This window comes from Sapajus apella, unplaced genomic scaffold (genome assembly GCF_009761245.1).
Source record: "Sapajus apella isolate SASKATOON/1434 unplaced genomic scaffold, GSC_monkey_1.0 scaffold22, whole genome shotgun sequence".
NCBI lineage: Eukaryota > Metazoa > Chordata > Mammalia > Primates > Cebidae > Sapajus > Sapajus apella.
Genome location: NW_022436962.1, coordinates 8270954 through 8286683, shown reverse-complemented (window position 1 = coordinate 8286683; position 15730 = coordinate 8270954). Strand labels below are relative to the sequence as shown.

Here is a 15730-nt window from a genome sequence, read left to right as displayed (position 1 = left end):
TTGTGTCCTTAGCCACTCGTCAGGCTAGATGGCAGAGAGAAGCATGCTCAGGCTCATAACATGTGAGAGAGAGAGAGAGAGAGAGAGAGAGTGTGTGTGTGTGTGTGTGTGTGTGTGCTGGAAAGGTGTTTAACCCATCAAGTGATGTTTCCAGTATGCTCACAATATTCCTGAGTGTCACACCAAGTGTCTGCATCCTCAGCAGCTCAGCCTTTCTGCCCCTGGCAGGGATAATCCTTCAGAGTCTAAACCCAGTGCTCCAAAATGCCAGAGCATCAAAAGGCAAAGCAGCTCCCAGAGGGCCAAGGACATCTCCTTTTTCTTGAGCTTCTCTTACCCCTCAGCCCCTCCTGAGGAATTGGTCCATGGGAAGCAGAGAGTGGGCATGGACTCTCTAAGTTTTTTCCAGGGAAGCTCAGGTAGAGTCCCACGTCCTGTTGTCACCAAACTCTCCCAGTGAACAAACCAGAACTGCCCACCAGAAGTAATCTTCTGGAATGTGTACTCCAAGAGAGACAGCATGAAGTAGCGTGCTCGGTTGCAGACCAGTTCTGCCCAGAATCACTGTGGGGTCTCAGTCTCCTCCCCACAGAATGAGGTGTTCTGTCCAGGTAAATGCAGTCTGTCTGAAAGGAGATAGGAAAAACAGTGAGACGCCGTCCTGGCTGATTGTCTACCTTCCTGGAGCCCCACAAGATCAGGATTCGAAAGATGGGAGTGGGTCTAGATGATGATGCTTGGGGCCACAGTGTGATGGAACAGGAGAAAGTCTATGTCTTTCCCTTCCAGACATTTGGGCAGAAGAGTGATAGTTCTGAGCTCCTAGGTTGTTCCTGGGATGTAGGGAGGGGATGAGGGTGATTAAATGAATCGAGCCTTGGAATGGCTCTTCCAGCGCCCAGGGCAGGGAGCATTATGTACTCCCTGCCAACTACAGGGCCAAGCCTGGTATCACCATGAGCATGTCATGGGTTCAAGGAATGCAGACTTGGCCCCAAAACAAAGCAGAAGGCAAATCCTGTAGTAATTGAATTCAGGATCCTCCTTAAACTTGAAGGTGAAGCTGATTAGGCTTAGGATAAACAAATAAGCAAAATAAGTTTATAGTTCTACTTCACAGGGTAGATAATCCACTTAGAATACAATATCTCAAGAGCTGGCAGGGGCTGGAAATATACAGGGCTCCCAAATGAGATTACGATGACTTGGGGAAAATGGATTCATTGTAGGTTAGAAGGAGAAGTGAAGCATTTTCATGATATTCTTAATATTTGAGAATGCCAGAAGAATCTGGCTTTTCTGAAACCACCCCGAACGTCACGCCAAGATCAAAGGCAGACTGGAGGCTGACAAACAGCGGGACTATCAAAGCTGAAGTTTCTTTTTTAAAAAACATTTTGTTTTGAAATGATTATGGATTCATAGGAAGTTGGAAAATAGTAGAGAGCACTCCCATGTACCCTACCCCAATTTCCCCCACAAGTAACTTCTTACATAACTATAGTACAATATATCAAATTATATTGAGAAATATAATTTACTTATTTTATTGGTGAAAATATCAAAACCAGCAAAGGGACATTTGAACTGAATCTGTCCTCACAGGTTAACAAGAATTCTGGGCAAAAACAGAGTTATAATTAAGCATTAATCAGGGTGCACTTTGATCCACTTCATTGTAAGCAAAAGGCATGCAACACGGGGTACTGACCACCTGCATCCCCACCGTTCCTAGAGATGGGATTTCTGATGTTAGGATCTCTCAGCTTTGGTTTAAGAATTGCTCAAGATGTTCTTCAGATCCCAAATTCCAGTGAAACAGCTGATGTCAGTCAATTTGAAGACCCCCACAGAGGAACAGACTCATCACAAGAACACAATTTCTTTATCTCTCTGTCTCATGACTTCACTCTGTATTCTTTGACCAGTCAACAATCTCCCCACTTTGGCTCACTCCAAAACCCTTAAAAACCCTAGCCCCAGACTCCCTGGGGAGATGGGTTTGAGGCTTCCTCCCATCTCCTCCTTCTGTGGCCCCAAGATTAAACCTATTTCTTCAGCTGTAGCTTGGTGTCTCAGCATATCGACTTGCCGCACACCGGGCCATGGATCTGTTACAGTTACAATACCATCCACAGATCTCATTCTGATTTTGCCAGTTTTAAAGGACTCATTTGTGTGTGTGTGTGTGTGTGTGATTGCATGCATGCGTGCATGTGTGTGTGTGTTTAGTTCTATGCAATTTTGCCACATGTGAACATTCATGTTATCATGCCATAATCAAGACACGGAACCGTTCCATTCACAAAGATCCCTCATGCTATCCTTTTACAGTTACATCATATCCTTCATCCCCAAGCCCTGGCGACCATTAATCTGTTCTCCATCTGTACAATTTCATCATTTTGAGAATGTCATATGAATGGAGTCATGTAGTACCTCTGAAGTTGCCTCCTTTTCTTTTCTTTTTTTTTTTTTTTGAGAAGGAGTTTCACTCTTCTTACCCAGGCTGGAGTGCAATGGCGCGATCTCGGCTCACCGCAACCTCCGCCTCCTGGGTTCAGGAAATTCTCCTGCCTCAGCCTCCTGAGTAGCTGGGATTACAGGCACGCGCCACCATGCCCAGCTAATTTTTTGTATTTTTAGTAGAGACGGGGTTTCACCATGTTGACCAGGATGGTCTCGATCTCTTGACCTCGTGATCCACCCGCCTCGGCCTCCCAAAGTGCTGGGATTACAGGCTTGAGCCACCGCACCCGGCTGAAGTTGCCTTTTCTTCACTCAACATAATGCCCTTGAGATCTTTCCAAGTTGTTGCATGTATCAATAGTTCGTTCCTTTTGTTGTTGATGTACAACTAAAGATTAGGCAAAATATACCACAGTTTGTCTAATCATTCAACCATTCAGTGACATTTGGGCTGTTTTCCATTTGGGGCTACTACAAAGAAAATTGCTGTGGACCATCATGTACAGATTTTGGTGCGGACACGGTTTCATTTCTTTGGACAAACGTTTAGTGAGATGATTGTTGAATCATATGATTAAGTATATGCTTAGTTTTTAAGAAACTGCAGTTGAGGGTAAACAGACAGATAAGAACATCTGGGAACCATTGCAGGGGGTCTCCATTGCAGGGTCAGAGGTGTCCACTAAGTCTCAGCTAGCGCCTGGCGGGGAAGGGATAATGATTGCCCTAGAAAGACTGAGACTGCAGCTGACACAGCTGGGACATGACCAAAGGCAATTGGAAGGAAGAGCTATCTGAACTCCAAAGCTATTCAAAGCCACCTACGGAGAACTCAGAAACAAATTTTAATCAGCAGAGTGATACTGGCCTCCCATAAACCTCTAACCACACTAGAAAGATAGGCTGCCCAGAATGATTTTCAAGCCATAATAGTGTACTGGTAAATCAGAGCCCTGTGCACCAAGAGCACAATGAAAGAGGCTTAATTGTTCACTAAGGAGTTCTGTGGTCCAGCTCCAGCCTCCCCCAGGTTCTGCCTCACGTGACCAGGGCGGCTGCCAAGTGGAGGACACCAGCTCATTCCCTTATTCCCTCAATAAACATTTGCTGAGACCCTCCTATGTGCACAGGCCTCAGACAAAACAAAAGAAGCTAGTATCTGGACAGGTGGTCACATTTAGAAGTGAGTGGTAAGTTGTGCCGACCAAGAGGATGCTGAGGGCTTTGGTCTTAAGAAGTCCTAGAATACCTTAGGAAAATTAGCATCTCACCAGCTAGAGGTTTTGTTTTTTTTTTTTTGAGATGGAGTTTCACTCTTATTGCCCAGGCTGGAGTATAATGGAACGATCTTGGCTCACTGCAACTTCCACCTCCCAAGTTCAAGTAATTCTCCTGCCTCAGCCTCCTGAGCAGCTGGGATTACAGGCGTGCACCACCACACCCAGCTAATTTTTGTACTTTTAGTAGAGACGGGGTTTCCCATGTTGACCAGGATGGTCTCCAACTCTTGACCTCGTGATCCACCCACCTCGGACTCCTAAAGTGCTGGGATTACAGGTGTGAGCCACCACACCCAGCCTAGAGTTTCTTAACACAGGGCAGGCTATAGGGCATGTGGATGAGGCAGGGTGTCAGGGCCTTAGGAACAATGGCTAACACTGAGCACCTTGTCAAGTGCCAGGTGCCTGGTCTTTGCCAGGCGTAGCATAGTAATTCAAAAGGGTAAAGTTTATGCAACACTTGTTTATTGAATTTCCTACTATATATGGGGATGCCACACTATCTCTGATATCTCAGAATAACCAAAGAAGATGCTGATTTCACAGAATGGGGAAAACTACTTGGACAAAAGACAAAATGGTGCATTAACAGTCCCAGCCTAACATGGCCAATGCTTTCTTGAGTTCCTGTGCTAGATTAAGGCAGCCATTTAGCAGTTCTCCAATGGGGAGAGGTAAGGGAGCTAAATCTCCAAATTGGGATTTAAGTAGAGTTCAAAAAAGCATATTCGACATGATATTATAATTCTATATTTGAAATTAATGTTAAAATAAAATTAAAAGTATGTTAATTTAATTTTTATATTAAAAACTAGAGTAAGTCAGCCTTGATAAAATGGTCTTAGCTAGCGCAGAGATATAGGAAAGAACTAACTCTCAATTGAAGACAAATTCTGGAGCAAAGTGCAGTAGAGTCCCCAAAAGTATGTGTAGTATTTTTGTTTATTACAAAGAAAGTTTGTGTGAAAAGAAAAAAATTTTAAAATATTGTATTGGGGGGTTATTGTAATACCCTGGCCCTACCCACTTTCTCAAATGGCAGGCCCTCTCTCATCCGAAGTCAGAAAGTGTAACCTTCGGAACACCAGTCAGGGGGCCTTAGATGCCTCTCTTCTCATCTCTCTTTGAAATACTGTCTCCTTCCTCCAAGAAGTCTTTTGTGAGTGTCCGGTTGTTCTGCTGTTCTCTGAAGGTCATGCTAGGGAGCGAGCTCCCCTTGTTTTGGAAACTTCCTGGGGCCAGACCTGGCTGAAAACTCCCCTGTGTTGGTGGATTTGTCAGGGGGTCGGCCTGGGAAATAGGGGTCCCGCAGCGTGAAGCATTCCCTTCATCAAACGTGGTAGGAGGAGAGCAGGAAGTATGTTGCAGGAGACCGCAAGGTCTCCATCCTGAAGCACCCGCCAAACAGCATCTGGCAGCCCCTAAAGCGTTCTAAACCTCAATCAGTGGAAAAGGAGCAAGATCAGCTTCTTCCCTTTGTCCTTAAGAAAAAAAAAAAGATACATTCCAGATAATTTCACCGTGATGAAAGAGGAAGAAGCGCTGAAGTGGCAAAGGAAATAAATTAACGCCATCTCAGCTAAAATCACACACAATTAAAACCTGGATCTGAATGTACTTTCCTGTTCAGAGAGAGCAGCTTGAAAATGACATGCATTAGTCATTCACTCCAGCCATCTGACTCAGTATATGGGGATGCCACACTATCTCTGATGGCAGGGCTGTGGGAAGGAGAGGGGAAGGGTTCCTGACCCTAGTCTTCAGCTTTCTGTTCTCTTGCCTGGAGTCTGAAAATCCCACTCCTCTGTGGCAGAGGCATCCAAGTGAGCCAGGTAAGCCAGTTGGGAAGAGACCTCTCTCCAGTGGCCTTTTCACCATCTTCGCTTCATGGTCGGCCCTGCCGAGGCAGAGGTACGGGTCTGGGGCCTGGGAAGGGATTTGGTCCAAGAGCCACTTATATGGACAGACCCAGCAATGGCCGGAGCTCCTGCATACTCTGTCCAGGGTCCTGGCCTGCACAGAAGCTGCCCAGCGTTTTGGGGGTCACCACCTCATCTCCTGCCTTCAGACAGTCAATCTCCCTCAGTTCAGGGAGATGGGAGTTTCTTTTTCTCTTTTCCTACTGTTTTTCTTCCTCTCCTGTTTTAATTTTTCTTCTTTTAGAAAAAAAAAAAAAAAGAACAATCTTCAGCAAAGGAGACGAGTTAACGTGCCTGAAAAAAAGAAGACAGAAAAGACTTCACGAACCAAAAGGTCCTCAGGTGCCCACACACCGAGGCCAGTGACCAGTGACGGGCTGTTCTTCATGTCCCCTGAGGGTAAAACAGAAAGGAATGTGGTTTGTGGCAGGAGAAGCAATAAGAATAAAATATAAGGATGAGCTTTCTGACAGTCAAGATTTTAATCCCTTTGACAAGTGGCTCTCGGGGATGTAGGATCTCTTTTCCATGAAAGGCAGAACAGTTGTGGAAGGAAAATGAAGGGAAAAAAAAACAAAAACAAAAACCAGTGGACTTAGCGTCAGAGGACATGAGGCTGAGGCTCGCTCTGGCCTCGTCCTGGCCGAGGGACTAGACACTGTGAGCCTCATCAGGACCGAATGAGGCGACACTGACCGCTCCCAACACAGACTCAGGGATTCAGGGCCAGTTTTACCCAAGCTGCTTATCATACAGGCCAGCTCCTACAGACAGGAGAATAGGACAAGCTGACCTCTGCCTGAAGAGCCGCTTCATCTAGGAACAAGACTGTCTCCAGGCCACACCTCCCTCAGCCCTCTCTCTTGGTTCATTGTCAGGATCCAGGTCTTAGGATGCTTACATTAGGCTGCCCACCGGGTCTGGGACTAGGGTGAGGCAGGGGAGGTGCCTAGGCCAAAAGTTAAGGAGGCATTCACCCTCAGGTCCTGCAAGTACAGGGTCAGCACTTCAAAGTGAGTGCCTCCTTAAATTTTGTGCCCTGGGCGTCTAGCTTGCCTTACTGAGTTTGAGTTACAGTTCAGCCCTCTGCCTTGGCTCCTATTAGATGTGTTTCTGGACACAAGAAAGAATATAATAGCCTTTGATGAAGCTACAGTCCCCAGGGATCCGATCATCTGGACTCATAGACCTTGATGAAGCCACAATCTCCAGGGGGTCATCTGGACTCAATAGTTAATACCGATTCCTAAGGAGGTGAGAGGAAGGGACAAAGTCAGAGCCAAAAGCACCCAATCAACATTGCTATTTGATCCAGGGAATAACACAGACTCCCCCTTCCCTGAGCACTCCTGGATGGGGATCCCCACTCAGCAGGTAGGGGATAAATGGGAGGCTTTTGTCCCGTGCAGAGAGAGTTTATGGCAAGTCTGCCATGAGCAAGGCCCTCCAGTGGGCACTCTAGGGAAATAGCAATGAATGATACAGTTCTTCGGAGGGAGTCTATCATTTAATAGGGAGACAGGATACCCAGAGAAAGTAACTTTTCAGGCAAAATGCAAATGATTGCAAATAAATATAAAGTGGCATAAACCAAGGCTGTTCGTGCAGAAGGGAAGTGGAATGGCATGACCAGAATCAGGAGTGAAAGGGGGAAAGCTTTCTGGAAGGAGCTGAATTTTCTCCATGGTTTACAGTGTTCATCCAAGTGGGGGCCTTGGACCACCTGCATCAGAATCACTTGGGGAGATGGTCGAGAGTGCAGTTCGTGAGCCCCACCTGAGACCTACTGGGTGAAACCCAGGAATCTGCATTTTAATCGATTCCCCAAGTGGGTCTTCTGCACGCACAGTTTCAGAAACGCTAGTTTAGACAGAAAAAAATAGACCGAGGCAGTAGCTGCTGGGATGGACCTTAGGAAGGATCTCTGGACATCCCGTGAGCTCTAAGATGTATGCTGGAATTCATTCAAATATTGGAAGTAAGACCACAAAGACTTCCTTCTCTGACAGAAAATAAGAAGGAAAATATAGAGGTCAGAGACAGTATAAAGAGAAAAGAACAGGATTAGCATACATGTGAAGTCCCAGTTTCTCTGTCCTGTGAACCATTTCTGAAGTGAAATGTTCAAAAATGAATAGAATCTGATTAGAAAAGAAGACAGTCAACAGAAATAAAAAGCCTGGATTTGGGTAAATATTTTATTCTTAACATGTGGGATACCCTGTGTGTGTTTTATTTGTAGGCTTTGGAAATAAATAACCAAGGCTTGATAGTGACTTTTGGAAAGATGTACATTGAACACCATGACTCAGCACACACACATATGATTACATGAAAAAAAGTATTCATGAAATATGTCCTGTTTCATTTTCATTTCATCAAAAAAAAAATTTTTTTTAAAGTGCTTGCCATAACCCACTGACGGGTCTCTACCTGCAGTCTGAAAACCAATAAAGTAGATGAGAGGTGTGGGTGATGAGCACTTGGGGACAAAGTCTTGCTCCTTTTTTTTTTTTTCTCCTGAGACAGAATTTCACTCTTATTGTCCAGGCTGGAGTGCAATGGTGCGATCTCGGCTCACCACAACCTCTACCTCCCAGATTCAAGCAATTCTTCTGCCTCAGCCTCTCGAGTAGCTGGGATTATAGGCATGAGCCACCACGCCCAGGTAATTTTTTTTTTTTTTTTTTTTTGTATTTTTAATAGAGACAGGGTTTCTTCCTGTTGGTTAGGCTGGTCTCGATCTCCCAACCTCAGGTGATCCACCCGCCTTGGCCTCCCAAACTGCTGGGATTACAGGCGTGAGCCACCGTGCCTGGCCTAGGACAAAGTCTTCTTGACAGCTTATGATGAGTCTCAGTGAGGTGGGTCAAAGTCAACTCAAAAGATGCTTGTGGGTCCCTGGGGACTGACCTCTCAGAAAGTCCTATTTTGTCCTGCCTTCAAGCATCTTCTCAAGAGTTTCCTCCTCCAGAAAGCCTATCTAGATCAGCATTCCAAATGGCATTCCAACTTCACTCTTAGAGCCCTCTCAAGTGTCCCCCAGTCTTGGTGTATGTGTGGCAGCCCTTTACTTAAAAGTCATCACTTTGGAGTAGGCCAGATAGATCCACAAATGGTGATGGCTGGCTGGTCTGTTTTCAGATGTGCCATGGGGCACAAACCCTTGTTCCCCAGCTTCAGACCTCTGAGGCTCCCTTTTCACCCATACACGTTCTGAATGGGGGAAGGGGGTCACTCTAGTCCTTCCCATGGTCCCTTCTCCCTAAGACAACATTTCCTTCTGGAATCTTCTGAATATGTTAAACAGAATAGGAGTTGCTTACCATATTGCCCAGTTAACTGTTTTAGATACTCAAATTCAATTTAAGAAATACAGAGTACACTTTGGGAGGCTGAGGTGGGTGGATCATGAGGTTGAGGCCAGCCTGGTCAACATGGTGAAAGCCTGTCTCTACTAAAAATACAAAAATTAGCCTGGCATGGTGGCGTGTGCCTATAATCCCAGCTACCAGGGAGGCTGAGGCAGGAGAATTGCTTGAGCCCAGGAGGTGGGGGTTGCAGTGAGCTGAGATTGCACCACTGCACTCCAGCCTGGGTGCCAGAGCAAGACTCTGTCTCGAAAAAAGAAAAAGAAATACAGGGCTGGGCATGGTGGCTCACGCCTGTAATCCCAGCACTTTGGGAGGCCAAGGTGGGTGGATCACTTGAGGTCAGGAGTTCGAGACCAGCCTGGCCAACACAGTGAAACCCTGTCTCTACTAAAATTGGCCAGATGTGATGGCACAAGCCTGTAGTCCCAGCTACTCAGAAGACTGAGACAGGAGAATCACTTGAAACTGGGAGATGGAGGTTACAGTGAGTAGAGATTGTGTCACTGCGCTCCAGCCTGGGCGATGGAGTGAGACTCCATCTCAAAAAAAAAAGAGAGAGAGAGAGAGAGAGTACATGTGTATCACTTACTGTTGATTAAATATGGTGTCTGTGGTGCTTGTGCTTATAAAAAGTTGGGCACCAGGACATTGGTGAGAAATGTAATTTTTATGATCACGTTGTTTCTGGGCAAAAACAGGTTCAACCTACATCGTTTTTACCTGCAGTGCCTTTTCCAGGAATATAACCCAAGATAAATTTGAGGACTTCCTGCAGTTCCACACAGCTCTGCCATCTGCAGTGTGTGTCTTTCTGCCTTTCTGGTTCTCTGTGTTCCAAGGGTGTCTTTGGATCCTGGGAGCTTCCTGAGGGCAGGGGTTGGAGAAGATCCCAGGTTTGTGGGTCTGTCTTAAGAAAAAACCCGCAGAATTCCAAATACAAAATTAGGTATAGTAGTGATACTTACAGCCAGCAAGAAGATAACAATTTGCATGAGCCTCAGACATTCAGGTCCCCTTCTTCTGACATCTCTTCATTCCATTGACCAGAAATGCTTATATAAAAATGCTTTCTGTTCATAAACTGGCTCCCCTTCTTCACCTCGAACACTCTACAAGTCCCAGCTCTCATAGCCCGCCCTCTCCCCACCATCCTGCAATTGGAGAAGCCCTAAAGCTTGAGCTCCATTCCCTTCACCTCTGCCTCTGCCTCTGCTTTCACTTGTGCTCTAATTGCCCAGAGAACAAGGCTCTGCGCATGGTGAGCCCGGGCAGGGAGCGGGCAGAGAGCCATGGGCACCCCCAGGCCGGTCTGTCTCACAGTGCAGTCCATCCAACCGCCTGAATCAGAATCCCCTGGATGGTTTATCCAAAATGCAGGCTCTGAGAACTACAGAATCTGACTCTGGGGTGGGACCTCAGCACCTGCATTGGCCCACACTCTCCAGGTGATTCCGAGGACCACTGCTTTAGCACCATACTCTCCGCCTAGTTGGGTCCCTTGTGGGACAACAGTCCTCAGTGACTCCCCAGGTCCCACCCCACATCTCCTAAGGAGACTGCACATGGCACACAGCAGTGGAGGGTCCACTGAGGAAACCTCAGTGACCCGCCACATCCCAGGCCTCCTTTCTCTGATTCGGCTCATCTGCCAGGCTCCAGGAGGAGCTATCCCCTCCTCACAGCCCCCACCACACAAACAGCATGCTCACCAGTTCCCGGTCCTGACCCCTGCATGAAAGAGCCACAAGGAATTGAGTTAAGGATAATTTCTAGGGGCGTATAACCCCTGCATCCCTCTTCCAAGACACTCTGATGTCACAGAGTCCCAGGCTTCCTGGCAGGAAATTATGCGTGGCCAAGCCCAGGAATTAAATTTGGAGGTTAAAAGGTCAATAACAGGGCCATTAAATCCTTTGGATAATTACCTAAGAGCTTCCAAAGGACTGTGAATAGGGTCAGCTTTTCCCAAGAAAGTATGTGACTCAGAATGGCAGCAAGGGGAGCAGGGTTGGAAGAAAGATGTCGACCACGTACCATGCACCAGCCACCGTGCTCCTGCCCGTCATGTAGTCCCTGTTACATCTCATGGCAACCTATGAGTATGAATCCATTCCATTACGGCTATCTTCATCCTAAAGAAGTGCTAGGGAGACTTGGCTTGGTGTTTGGACTCTACCTTCTAAGGACCCTGGGTTCCCATCTTATTTCTATTATGTACTGGTTAGGTAAACACTGAACCTTGTTTTTCTCCTATTGCTAGAGTCCTAGTACTGGTCGAAGTTTTGATGAGATGATGTATAAATGTGCTAGCACCTTGCCTTGCATGTAGTAGGTGCTCAATAAGCATTAACTGCTATTACTTTAATTAATATCTTTACCTAGAAAAGAATCAGAGCTAGGGAAGTTTGATACTTTTCCTGCAGCAAGACAGAGTAAATGGACAAATAGAGTTCCAAACCCAAATCATTCTGGCTCTAAAAGCTACGCTCTTTCTGCTATCTCATTGGGTTGTAAGACGTTTGGAGTCAGCTCGAGAGAAGCCTTCCCGTATTTTCTTCCCACAGCTGATGAAATTCCCTTGTGCCTCACCTAGTACATCTTACAGGCTTTGCCACTCAGGATCAGCCACTTAGCAAATGTTACTTGCATTTATCCCATCTATTATTTCAATAATCAGTTATTGGTCATCTACTATAAGGGGCTGGTCTTGTCTCATTAAGATGTGAGCCAGTCGTAGGCTCCAGAAGCTTACCCTCTGGTTAGGAGATAAGACACATGAGTATGCTTAATTATTGGGAGGCTGGGGTGCTGGCATGAGTGCTCTCTCAGATCGTGCCGTTGGTAAAGGATTGCTAAAATGTCCTCCTTTTCACCATCAGTCTGTCTACATTGACATTGGCTCTTAGACTGGAAAGGTGGCTCCAGTGACTTGACAAGGCTAAAAGCTTGGAGTCAAATTTCGACCCCTTTCAATCAGTCAGTCTCAAAAGTTCTGCCAAGTCTTCTTTACAAAGGCTCATGCATTGACGCTATTCTCACTGCTCCCCTCCCTCTAGATTCCTGCCACAGCTACCTCAATTGTCTATCATCTTCCTGCCTCTTTCCTTCCAAATCACCTGAGCACTTGGCCACAGCTAAACTGCTGACCCTGGCAATTCAGACCCTTCATCAGCTGTTCCCACTCTGTATACTCAATGTGGCATTGTCGCATTGTGAAAGTGAGGTCTCACATTCTGCCTACAGATTTTGGGCTACTGCCTTAAACTCTCTGAGCCTCCATTCCCCTGTCTGTTAAATGGGGATGTTAGTCAATTCAGAGGCTAAGATCAGAGAGATGAGAAAAGGCTGGCATCTAATAGAAGCTCTATGATTTTCCTCCCTTGCCCATACCCTCCAGACAACCCATTCTACTCTGCTTGTCCCCACTTTCCTGCCTTTGCTGGTCCCCATATTCTCTTCCAGTTCAAATCCTATCCCTCCAACTAGGCTCAGCTGGAAACTCACTCCTCCATTAAACCTTTCATGAATAATGCTAGTCCATTATGGTGGTTTTGTTTTGTATTTCTATGGCACTTCCATTGCCTTGAAATGTTAAAATTGGTTTCATATAGGTCCAGCCTGTCACTCTGAGCTCCTTGAGGCCATTATGCTCCGCAGCAGGTGTGGAGGGTGGGAACATAGGGGTAGTTTAGTGGGAACTTAATATGTGCTCATTCAATATCGGAAGGTGAGAATCCCGTCTGTGCCTACAGAGCTCACAGACCTTCAAGATAACTTCACAAAAGCCACCAGGCATGGCAGTCACTGATGGCTGTACCCTTGGAAAAGAAAGGGCCAGAAGCTCAAGCACTGGATGATGGCAGGCAGCCCAGGGAAGCCACTCCTCGCAGACTCTACATCCTGGGCTCCACCGCATCCGTTCCCCTGTTGTTGGTCCGGCAGGCTCTGGTCCAGGCCCATCAATGGGGTGTGGCCTGCCATGGAGCTGAGCTTGTGATGTCTGTTCTGAGTGGTCCAGGCTGAAAGCCCCATCAAGGCATGGGCGTTGGGCCTTGGGCCTTTGCCCCAGCAGGAGACCCAGTCTCCTAAGCCCCCACTAGTAGCAGGCACCCAGCTTTTCTAAGCCACCAGGCAGCAGCCAGCACCCACCTTCGGCACCTTCTTACTTTCCTTCCCCAGTCTTCATGATGTCCAGCTGGCAGAGTGGGGAACCCTGAAGCCAAACCCCTGACTGGGCCTGCCAGTTTCTGACTGAAATTGACCTCCTTCATTGAGAGCCAGGATGGAATCTTCCAGAATGCTAGAGCTGCGTGGCTCAGGATGCAATGCTGGAAAGGCATGACAACTCAAGAGGTCTTCCACTCCATTCTTTAGGGTGAGAGGTGCCTGGGCCCAATGACAAATTCTCACCCACCCCACTGCATTCCTTACTCTACTGTTAACTTCAGGAGGGTAGCACCATGCAAAGCAAAAATGTGATCTTAGGTGCACGCTGTGACTGTGAGCTGCACCTGTCCTCCCAAAGCTGCTGAATTTCCCATCTGTCGTCCCGGCCTTTGCAAAAGGGTCCGAGGTAGTATCAGAGAAGCCAACCCCTCTCTTCCCGGACCCAGGCGCTGTGCCCCTTCTCTCAGCCAAGCCTTGTGCCTCTAGCCACAAGGACAGCTCAAACGTTAGCGTCTGGCCCCACCCAACTCCTTCCTCCGGGTGTGTGTGCGTTAGGTAGAGGGGGCCTCTGGCCACTCAGGAGTTAAAATGGCAGCGGGACTGGAGGGGGTTGGCGTGGCATGCAGACTGGGAGGAGGCGACCGGAGTGGGCTGGGGAGGTTGGGAGAGCAGCGGAGAAGCGAGTGAGGAGGGCGAGCGCCAAGCCGGGAGGACGGGCGCGCGCGGAGGGGGTGCCGGGCGCCGCGAAGGCCTGCTCCGGGCGCCTGCAAACGCGCGGCGCGCAGAGGGAGCCCCCGGCTCTCGCCCGCCGGCCTCTGGCTACGACGCGCCCAGGGCGCAGAGAGGGGGTGGGGACGGATTGGGATTCTGCCATCGCCCTCACCGGTTGGGCCCCGGAGCCGCTCCCAGGATAACTCCACGTTGGGGAGGGCGCCCGCTGAGCCTCCCCGGCCTGTGCAGACGGCGCGAGGCAGGAGGGCGCGGACCAGCGTCCCCAGCCCGGCCCCGGGCGGAGGACTAGCGGAGCCAGGCGTTGCGGCCGGCGGACGGCGGACGGCGCCCGCGGGGTGAGTGTGCGGCTCCGGGGCTGACCTGGGCAGCGCCGCCGCGGCCGGGGAGTCGTGGACATCGAGGTCGCTGGCGTGGCCGAGGGGGATGCGGAGGGAGCGGCCGGAGCAGCTGCTTCGGGGCTCCAGGCTCCTGTCCGGGCGGCACCGCAGCTCCGCCTGACCCGGGTGGGGGCCGGGGCGGGGGGCGGCCGCTGCCTTCCGCCGAGACGCCTTCAGGGGAGCCGGCGACTTGGGAGAGGGAGGCGGCCGACGGGGAGAGGGACAGAGGACTGGAGAATGCCCAGAAGCGGCCGGGGAGGGGACGCCTGGGCCTGCGCCCGGAGAGGCCAGAACCTCCCCCAAACTGTTGCTGGGTAGAGCGGAGCCCTGGAGATGTCGAGGGGCCGGGAGGCGGCGGCGAGGTTAGGGAGGGCGTGACACGGGCGGACTGGCAGGCTGGAAGCGCTCCAGAGCCTGAGGACTTTCTCCTCCTTGGAGCTCGGATGTCTGGGCGGAGGGACAAGGTGGCCTTGGGTCTGTCTGAAGTATCTGGAACCAGGAGCCAGGTTCCTCCCGGGCCAGCCGGCTGGGGTCAGACCGCAGCCTGGGATGGGACACTGTGGGTGGGGGATGGGCCGGCCTGGGGCTCAGCCTGGGGGCTCTGGCAGGGAGAAGCGGAAACGGAAGGGAGGCTCTGAGCCCACCGCGGCATCCAGGAGACAGGATGGGCTGGCCAGCCACAGGTGGGCCGTCTGTCCTGCTGGCAAAGGGCGGCGCAGGCTCTGGCTGCCCAGCCGGCGGGGAGCCGCGGGGTGAGGGGGAACTGAGCTCCATCTGGGGCTGAGAAGAGACGCTGAAGAGGTGCAGGAGACCCAAACCCTGGGGAGAGGCCCTGGGGGTGGTACTGGGCTCCCTACCCTTCCTCCCCCACCAAACGAACAGGAAGGAAAATGTCAGCTGGGCTTTGTGCTCTGTTCCTCAGGCTGCCGCAGCTCCCATCTGTTGGAGCCAACGCAGCTTCTAATTGGGCGACTGGCAGGGTTGGAGGGGGTGGGCTGGGCACAGCGCTCAGTTGCCAGAGATGGACTGACAGGCCCTCTGCTTGAGAATCCCAGGAGGTGGTGGGGAGAACAGCCTCCCTAGGTCAGGGCAGTAGATAGAGGTGGGCCCCCACCAGTTTGGTCACTGTCATCCGGGAAGATCTAGGTCTCCCTATGCACCCAGGCTGATGGCAGGCTCCGTGCCCCCCTTTCCCCCCAGCCTGGGATGGGCTGTGGCCCAGCATTCTGTCGCTGAATAAGATGGCCAGGATCTCCTCCCATTGCCCATTGCTTTTGAAAGGTCCCTCCAAAAAAGAGCACTGAGCATGGGGGCGGGGGTGGGCTTTGTAGTGGGCACGGGAGCCTCCTTGCCTGCGAGCCCTGTTGCTACTAGAAAAAGTCACATGTGGGTGGCCTGACCCACTTTCCTGG

General features: G+C 49.7%; 1 protein-coding gene across 2 annotated transcripts in view; it reads left to right on the top strand.

Annotated features, from left to right (window-relative positions):
- Positions 1 to 13568: 13568 nt before the first annotated feature.
- LRRN2 (leucine rich repeat neuronal 2) overlaps positions 13569 to 15730 on the top strand; it is a 72315-nt gene continuing 70153 nt past the window's right edge. For both annotated transcript variants that reach the window (XM_032288899.1, XM_032288898.1), the window contains exon 1: positions 13569 to 14276. The gene's annotated coding sequence lies outside the window, so the exon portion shown is untranslated. The remainder of the gene's footprint in view (positions 14277 to 15730) is intronic.